The sequence below is a fragment of the Eriocheir sinensis genome, chromosome 38 (assembly GCF_024679095.1).
Source record: "Eriocheir sinensis breed Jianghai 21 chromosome 38, ASM2467909v1, whole genome shotgun sequence".
Taxonomy (NCBI): Eukaryota; Metazoa; Arthropoda; class Malacostraca; order Decapoda; family Varunidae; genus Eriocheir; species Eriocheir sinensis.
This window is the reverse complement of record NC_066546.1, coordinates 290,497-299,560: the sequence shown is the minus strand read 5'-3', so window position 1 is coordinate 299,560 and position 9,064 is coordinate 290,497.

Here is a 9,064-nt window from a genome sequence, read left to right as displayed (position 1 = left end):
CTTCTTATGTCTAGTGTGAGCATGAGGTGTGTTCTGAAAGTTTTTTTCATGTTTAATTGTCCTATACTTAGAAGTGAGAGTAACGAGTAAAGCCTATAATGATTGTAAATATTATTAAGACAGTAGTAAAGAAAACGACGCGTTTGACGCTCCAGCATCGTGAGCGGTACGGTTCAGTGTCTGGGCTATCCGATAAATCAATTATTGACAAGTTCGTACGCCATCCAAAAGTATTCTAACATTTATGACAGCTTCCACCGATACGAATTTTCTTATATGGCATCCAGTACTTTTAGCAGGTTTGATTAAAGTAATAGAGTACCCCTGCCCAACCAAATAAACCCACTCCATTTTCCTCTGAACCGTCAGGGCGGTGCAGACGAGGCACAAGATCGCCGAATCATGCACGAAGTTAACCCCCGGCAGGCTCTTCTGAGTTCCTGGAAAAGTATGAGCCTCTCAGATGATCATTGACTACGATACCCTTTCTGTCTGCTTAACTCAGAAGGTTGAGAGTGGAAATGTTGGGGCTTTTTTGAGACTAGGAAGCCAGGAAATGGGGAGAGGAACAGAGGTGGGCGCAGTACTGAAAAATCAGTAGTGCGGTTGCGGTATTGCGGTACTTTTTTTCCGGAGTAGTGCGGTTGCGGTATTGCGGTCCCATTTTTTTCTTTCCCAGTGCGGTACGCGGTGTGCTGCACTGCGGTAGAGGTAGTAAAAAAAAAATACTTCACTTTGCTAAACCACTTTTTGCATATTTTCCATTATCTTACAATTGCTTTGGATTTTTTAAGCTCATAAAAAAATGAAAAATCGGCCGACATCCCGGATGGGTCCGGGGTTGAAATGGCCGGCACCGCGCGGGTTAAAGAAGACTCGCAGTGTAGTAGTATATTCTGTCTATTTAGTATCTAATTTTGAACAATAACTGAGAAGTCAGAATTTTTGAATCACTGCTTCTGATGACTGATACCGATGCAATGACAGAGTCCGATTCACTGAAAAAAAAAAAAACATTTATGCGAGCATGCCGCGCTGCAAATGTCATCTTCGATAGTTTTCAAAGTACCGCAAAAAGTACCGCAGGATTTTTTACTGCGATCCGCAGTAGTGCGGTATTTTCAGAAAGTTTGCGGTAGTGCGGCAGTGCGATACTTTTTCGTGATGCGGTACTACCGCACTACCGCAGTAAGTACAGCACTTGCCTATATATATATATATATATATATATATATATATATATATATAAATATATATATATATATATATATATATATATATATATATATATATATATATATATATATATATATATATATATACACATATACTATTACAGCAATAGCGAAGGTGCACGTTTCTAGGTAGTAGTTATAACCAATTCAAGCCATATATAATCCTTTTTCGTTGAGGGTACTCCAGTTGATGTGCGTATATGCTAGTGGTGTTAAGCACATTTGAGGCTTCTTATCGCTTCTAACAATATGCGCCTCTATCGATATCTATGTACAAAGTTCGAATTTATGATTAACTGGTGCCCCCAACGTTAAACACTTACTTTCTTAGACGACTGCGAAGTACGTGTAGCTACTGGCACAAAAATATTTATATGCAGGTCCCAATGGCTCTGGAACCAGAAACATAAACATTGTACTTGTTAACTTTGCAAAGTCTAGGAAAATGGCTAGTTACAGAGACGCGAGCCTCCTTGTTTGACTTGGCATAGCAATGATGGCAGCGTTTCAAACGAGATCGATCGCACCCTAGTTACTACTCGTCGGGGAATCCTTCAGAATTAAAAAGGATTTCCGGAGTGCTGAGATCTTTGCGACTGACTACGGACATGTTGCAACACTGAGAATAAGGATCAAATTGAAGAAATTCTCAAGATACAACCAAACGGGTTTTCATCTTAAGAAAAAAAAAAAAAACAGTCTTGTTCTCTAATGCTATGCAATGTCAGTCTCGAATCGCTTTGGGGTGATTGGGATACGTTGAAGTCCTAAAATTCTTAAGGATATTGATGATTGCATTTGACAGCGTGTAAGGTAGAGAATAGATAATAGGGTGGAGAGTCGCTCTGGCAGGTTGAATGGGGACTCAGACCGATATAGGACCCTGCCAAGAAAAAAAAATCGACATCATGGGCGAGTAATCTCCGTACGGTTAATGGGCAGATAGTATTAAGTGTGAATGGATACCAAGCTTGTTTTGATGAATATCAAGGTCATCTGCACACAGCTATATATATATATATATATATATATATATATATATATATATATATATATATATATATATATATATATATATATATATATATATATATATATATATATATATATATATATATATATATATATATATATATATATATATATATATATATATATATATATATATATATATATATATATATATATATATATATATATATATATATATATATATATATATATATATATATATATATATATATATATATATATATATATATATATATATATATATATATATATATATATGTATATATATATATATATATATATATATATATATATATATATATATATATATATATATATATATTATTTTTTTACAACAAAGGAGGCAGCTCAAGGGCACACAAAAAAAGAAAACAATAATAAAAAAAAGTCCGCTAGTCGCTGCTCCTAAAAAAGAAACAAAAGAGGTGGCCGAAAGGAAGATCATATACGGGAGGAGAGGTGTCCTGATACCCTCCTCTTGAAAGAGTTCAAGTCGTTGGCAGGAGGAAATACATATGAAGGAAGATTGTTCCAGAGTTTACCAGCGTGAGGGATGAAAGAGTGAAGATGCTGGTTAACTCTTGCATAAGGGGTTTGGACAGTATAGGGATGAGCATGAGTAGAAAGTCGAGTGCAGCGGGGCCGCAGGAGGGGGGGAGGCATGCAGTTAGCAAGTTCAGAAGAGCAGTCAGCGTGGAAATATCGATAGAAGATAGAAAGAGAGGCAACATTGCGGCGGAATTTAAGAGGTAGAAGACTATCAGTATGAGGAGGAGAGCTGATGAGACGAAGAGCCTTAGCCTCCACTCTGTCCAGAAGAGCTGTGTGAGTGGAGCCCCCCCACACATGAGATGCATACTCCATACGAGGGCGGACAAGGCCCCTGTATATGGACAGCAACTGTGCAGGGGAGAAGAACTGGCGGAGACGGTACAGAACGCCCAGCCTCGAGGAAGCTGATTTAGTAAGAGATGAGATATGAAGTTTCCAGTTGAGATTTTGAGTTAAGGATAGACCAAGGATGTTTAGTGTTGAGGAAGGTGATAGCTGGGTGTTGTCAAAGAATAGGGGATAGTTGTTTGGAAGATTGTGTCTAGTGGATAGGTGGAGAAACTGTGTTTTTGAAACGTTGAAGGACACCAGGTTCTTCTTGCCCCAATCGGAAATAATAGTAAGGTCTGAGGCTAAGCGTTCTGCAGCCAACAGCCTTGAGTCGTTAAGTTCCTGAAGGGTGGGTCTTCTATTAAAAGAAGTTGAGTAATGCAGAGTGGAATCATCGGCGTAGGAATGGATAGGACAGTTCGTTTTGGAAAGAAGATCATCAATGAACAACAGAAAAAGAGTGGGAGATAGGACAGAACCCTGTGGGACACCACTGTTAATAGATTTAGGGGAAGAACAGTGACCGTCTACCACGGCAGAAGTAGAACGGTCAGAAAGGAAACTGGAGATAAAGGTACAGAGAGAAGGATAGAAACCGTAGGAGGGTAGTTTAGAAAGCAAATATTTGTGCCAGACCCTATCAAAAGCTTTTGATATGTCCAGCGCAATAGCAAAAGTTTCACCGAAACGGCTAAGAGAGGATGACCAAGAGTCAGTTAAGAAGGATAGGAGATCACCAGTAGAACGCCCCTTGCGGAACCCATACTGGAGATCAGATAGAAGGTCAGAAGTGGAAAGGTGCTTTTGAATCTTCCGGTTAAGGATTGATTCAAAAGCTTTAGATAGACAAGAAAGTAAAGCTATAGGACGGTAGTTTGAGGGATTGGAGCGGTCACCCTTCTTAGGCACAGGCTGTATGAAGGCATACTTCCAGCAAGAAGGAAAGGTAGATGTTGACAGGCAGAGGCGAAAGAGTTTGACCAGGCAGGGTGACAGCACTGAGGCACAGTTTTTAAGGACAATAGGAGGCACTCCATCAGGTCCATCAGCCTTCTGAGGATTGAGTCCAGAGAGGGCATAGAAAACATCATTTTGAAGAATCTTTATAACAGGCATAAAGGAGTCAGAGGGGGGATGAGTAGGAGGAATATGCCCAGAATCGTCCAGAGTGGAGTTTTTAGAAAAAGTTTGAGAGAAGAGTTCAGCCTTAGAGATAGATGAGACGGCAGTGTTGCCGTCAGGACTGAGGAGTGGAGGGAAAGATGAAAAAGTGAAGTTGGAGGAGATGTTTTTTGCTAGATGCCAGAAGTCACGGGAAGAGTTAAAGAAAGCAAGGTTTTGACATTTTCTATTAATGAAAGAATTTTTGGTTAGTCGGAGAATAGATTTGGCACGATTTCGGGCAGAAATGTAAAGTTCATAATTAGCATTAGTTTGAAGGCTCTGGTACCTTTTGTGAGCTACCTCTCTATCATTGACAGCACGAGAACAAGCGTGATTAAACCAAGGCTTTTTAGCGTGAGGAGTAGAGAAAGAACGAGGAATGTATGCCTCCATTCCAGAGACAATCACCTCTGTGATGCGCTGAGCACACACAGAGGGGTCTCTATCCTGGAAGCAATAATCATTCCACGGGAAATCGGAAAAGTACATCCTCAGGTCGTCCCACAGAGCTGAAGCAAAATGCCAGAAGCATCGCCTCTTCGGTGGGTCCAGAGGGTGTACAGGAGCGATAGGACAGGATGCAGAAATAAGATTGTGATCAGAGGAGCCCAACGGAGAGAACAGTTTGACAGAATAAGCAGAAGGGTTTGAGGTAAGGAAGAGGTCTAGAATGTTGGGCCGATCTCCAAGACGGTCGGGAATACGTGCAGGGTGCTGGACCAACTGCTCTAGGTCGTTGAGGATAGAAAAGTTGTAGGCTTGTTCACCAGGATGGTCAGTGAAAGAGGATGAAAGCCAAAGCTGGTGGTGAACATTGAAATCTCCTAGGATGGAGATTTCAGCTAAGGGAGAGTGGGTCAAGATGTGCTCCACTTTAGAATTCAAATAGTCAAAGAATTTTACATAGTTGGTAGAGTTAGGTGAGAGATAAACAGCACAGATGTATTTAGTAATAGAATGACAATGAAGTCTTAGCCAAATGGTGGAAAATTCAGAAGAGTCAAGGTTGTGGGCACGAGAGCAAGTGATGTCGTTGCGCACGTAGGCGGAACATCCAGCTTTGGATTGAAATTTAGGATAGAGATAGTAGGAGGGAACAGAGTAGAGATTGCTGTCAGTAGCCTCAGAAACCTGTGTTTCGGTAAGGAAGAGAAGGTGAGGTTTAGAGGAGGAGAGATGATGTTCCACAGAATGAAAATTAGAGCGAAGACCGCGAATGTTGCAGAAATTGAGAAGAAAGAGGTTCGAGGAGTTATCAAGACACCTCTCGGGTCGGAAGCCAGAAGGGGAGTCCTCTGGGGGAATTTGTGGTCCCCTTCCCAGGCGGGGACTCCGAGGCTTGGTGTATGTGCGCCTTTTTGAAATTTTAATTTTGGGAAAAGGTGTATATGTTGTGTGAATGTAGTGTGCTGTGGATAAAGAGAGGATCTGTCTTTAGATAGCATGCTGAACTACTCTCCGGTGTTGGTGAGACAATAGGGAAACGGTTAGTGAGGACATGGGAAGGGTCTTTGGAGGACTTCAGCTCCCTTCTCACCTCCCATATATACCTCACCGGGAGTGGCTTGCGCCCGTTCGGTAGGTGTCTTCCTACCTACTCCAACCGTTTATATATATATATATATATATATATATATTTGTATATATATATATATATATATATATATATATATATATATATATATATATATATATATATATATATATATATATAGATATATATATATATATATATATATATATATATATATATATATATATATATATATATATATATATATATATATATATATATATATATATATATATATATATATATATATATATATATATATATATATATATATATATATATATATATATATATATATATATATATATATATATATATATATATATATCGATGTATATATATATTTTTATATATATATATATATATATATATATATATATATATATATATATATATATATATATATATATATATATATATACAAATATATATATATATATATACATATATACAGATACATATATATAGAGAGAGAGAGAGAGAGAGAGAGAGAGAGAGAGAGAGAGAGAGAGAGAGAGAGAGAGAGAGAGAGAGAGAGAATATGATATGGTATTTTTTATATATATATATATATATATATATATATATATATATATATATATATATATATATATATATATATATATATATATATATATATATATATACTTTCTACTCATCCCTTTACTGTCCAAATCCCTTACGCACGATTTAACCCGCATTTCCATGCACGCTTTCATCCCTTACGCTGGTAGTAAACTTCCTTCACCTGTATTTCTTCCTGCCTACGACTTGAACTCTTTCAAGAGGAGGGTATCAAGACACCTCTCCTTCCGAAATTGATCTTTCTTTTGGCCACCTCTCTAAATTCTTTTTTAGGAGTGGTGTGTGTGTGTGTGTGTGTGTGTGTGTGTGTGTGTGTGTGTGTGTGTGTATATATATATATATATATATATATATATATATATATATATATATATATATATATATATATATATATATATATATATATATATATATATTACAATAAAGGAGATAGTTCAAGGGCTTAAAAAAAACTATAATGAAAAAAAAGTCCGCTACTTATTGCTCCTAAAATGATTAGACAGGAGTGGCCGAAAGAGAAGTCAATTTCGGGAGAAGTGTCCTGATACCCTCCTCTTGAAAGAGTTTAAGTCGTAGGCAAGAGGAAAAACAGATGAAGGAATATTGTTCCAGAGTTTCCCAGCGTGAGGGATGATATTATGAAGATGCTGATTAACTCTTGTATAAGGGATTTGGACAGCATAGCGATGAGCTTTACTAGAAAGTCGTGTGTGGAGAGGCCGCGGGGGTGGTAGTGGGGGGGGAGGGCATGTAGTTAGCAAGTTCAGAAGAGCAATCAGCGTGAAAATATCGATAGAAGATTGAAAGAGAGGCAACATGGCTATGGAATTTAAGAGGTAGAAGACTATCAGTAAGAGGAGGAGAGCTGATGAGAAGAAGAGCTCCAAGAGAGCAGTGTGAGTGGAGCCATCCCACACGTAAGATGCTTACACCATACGAGGGCGGACAAGGCCCCTGCATATGGATAGCAACTGTGCGGGGGGGAAGAACTGGCGGAGACGATACAGAACGCTGAACCTCGAGGAAGCTGATTTAGTGCGAGAGGACATGTGAAGTTGCCAGTTGAGATTTTGAGCTAAGGATAGACCGAGGATATTTTGTGTTGAAGAAGGTGACAGCTGAAAGTTGTCGAAGAATAGGGGATAGATGTTTGGAAGATTGTGTCGAATTGATAGGTGGAGAAATCTAGTTTTTGAGGCATTGAAGGACTTAAGGGGAGCGTCTGCCATGTTCTAGGATATTATCAGAGGATCACCATTTTCTCACAGGTGATGTGTACCTTGAGTAGGAACATCATGTACAGTTTTGGTGAAGATTTGTTGAAAAAAAAAATTATGAATTTTTTTTCAAAAATTTCAAAATTTTGAAATTGAAAAAAAGCATATTTAGAGTTTAGATAGCTCAAAAATAAAAACACCACTGGAACGGGCATACAAAATAAGTGTATTCCTAGAGATTACTTTTCCATTTTCTTTTTTTTTTTTTTTGTTTTGTTTCTTCAAAGTTTAAACTTAGAAAATTTATATAAAAATTTTGATGATGTTTATCCAGATTCTGATCACTAGCATTTATAGCTAATTTTTTTCTCTTTCCAACGCTATCTTTATGTTTGTGCTAGGTCCATAAATAACTTAGAAATATCAAATAAATGCGCGTGTGACCCTGTTTTGAGAAAACGAAGGAAAACTAAATTTATCGATCGCCCATCGATTCTGCTCTCCGATGACAATGTATTGGTAATGAATGTCAATGTAACTCTAACCCTGTGTAAAAAAATATCCTCTATTGCAAAAATTACGGACATAAAAGCACTGATTCATGTATGCATATTTTGGCGCGTAAAGCGCTCTGTATGGCAACACTACCAGATATTTAAAGGGCCGCCAGACCGCGCGAGGATTTAAATTTTAAAAAACTAACCTCGCCACGTGACACCCCATTGTATCCCTGGTATGATGAGCCCATAAGGTTCCTTTTACCCCAATCGGAAATTATAGCAAGGTCTGAGGTTCAGCGTTCTGCAGCTTCCAGTTTGGAGTCTTGTAATTCCTGTTGAGAGGGTCTTCTATTGAAAGAAGTTGAATAATGCAGAATGGAGTCGTCAGCGTATGTGTAAATAGGACCCGTTTGTTATGGAAAGAAGATCATTGATGAATAACAGGAAGAGAGTGGGTGATAGGACACAGCCCTGTGGAACACCACTGTTGATAGGTTCAGGGTAAGAACAATGAAAGACGGCAGTTTAGAAAGCAAAGACTTGTGCCAGAGTCTATCGAAAGCTTTCGATATGTCTAGCGCAACTGAGAAAGTTTCACCGAAATGGCTAAGAGAGGATGACCAAGAATCAGATAAAAGAGCAAGAAGATCGCCAGTACAACGCCCCCTGCGGAACCCATACTGCCGATCAGATAGGAGGTCAGAAGTGGAAAGGTGCTTTTGAATCTACTGGTTAAGGATTGTTTCAAAAGCTTTAGATAGGCAGGAAAATAAAGCTATAGGGCGGTATTGCCTTTTGTAGGCACAGGCTGTATGAAGGCACACCTCCAGCAGGAAGGAAAGGTAGATGTTGACAGGCAGAGGCGAAATAGTTTGG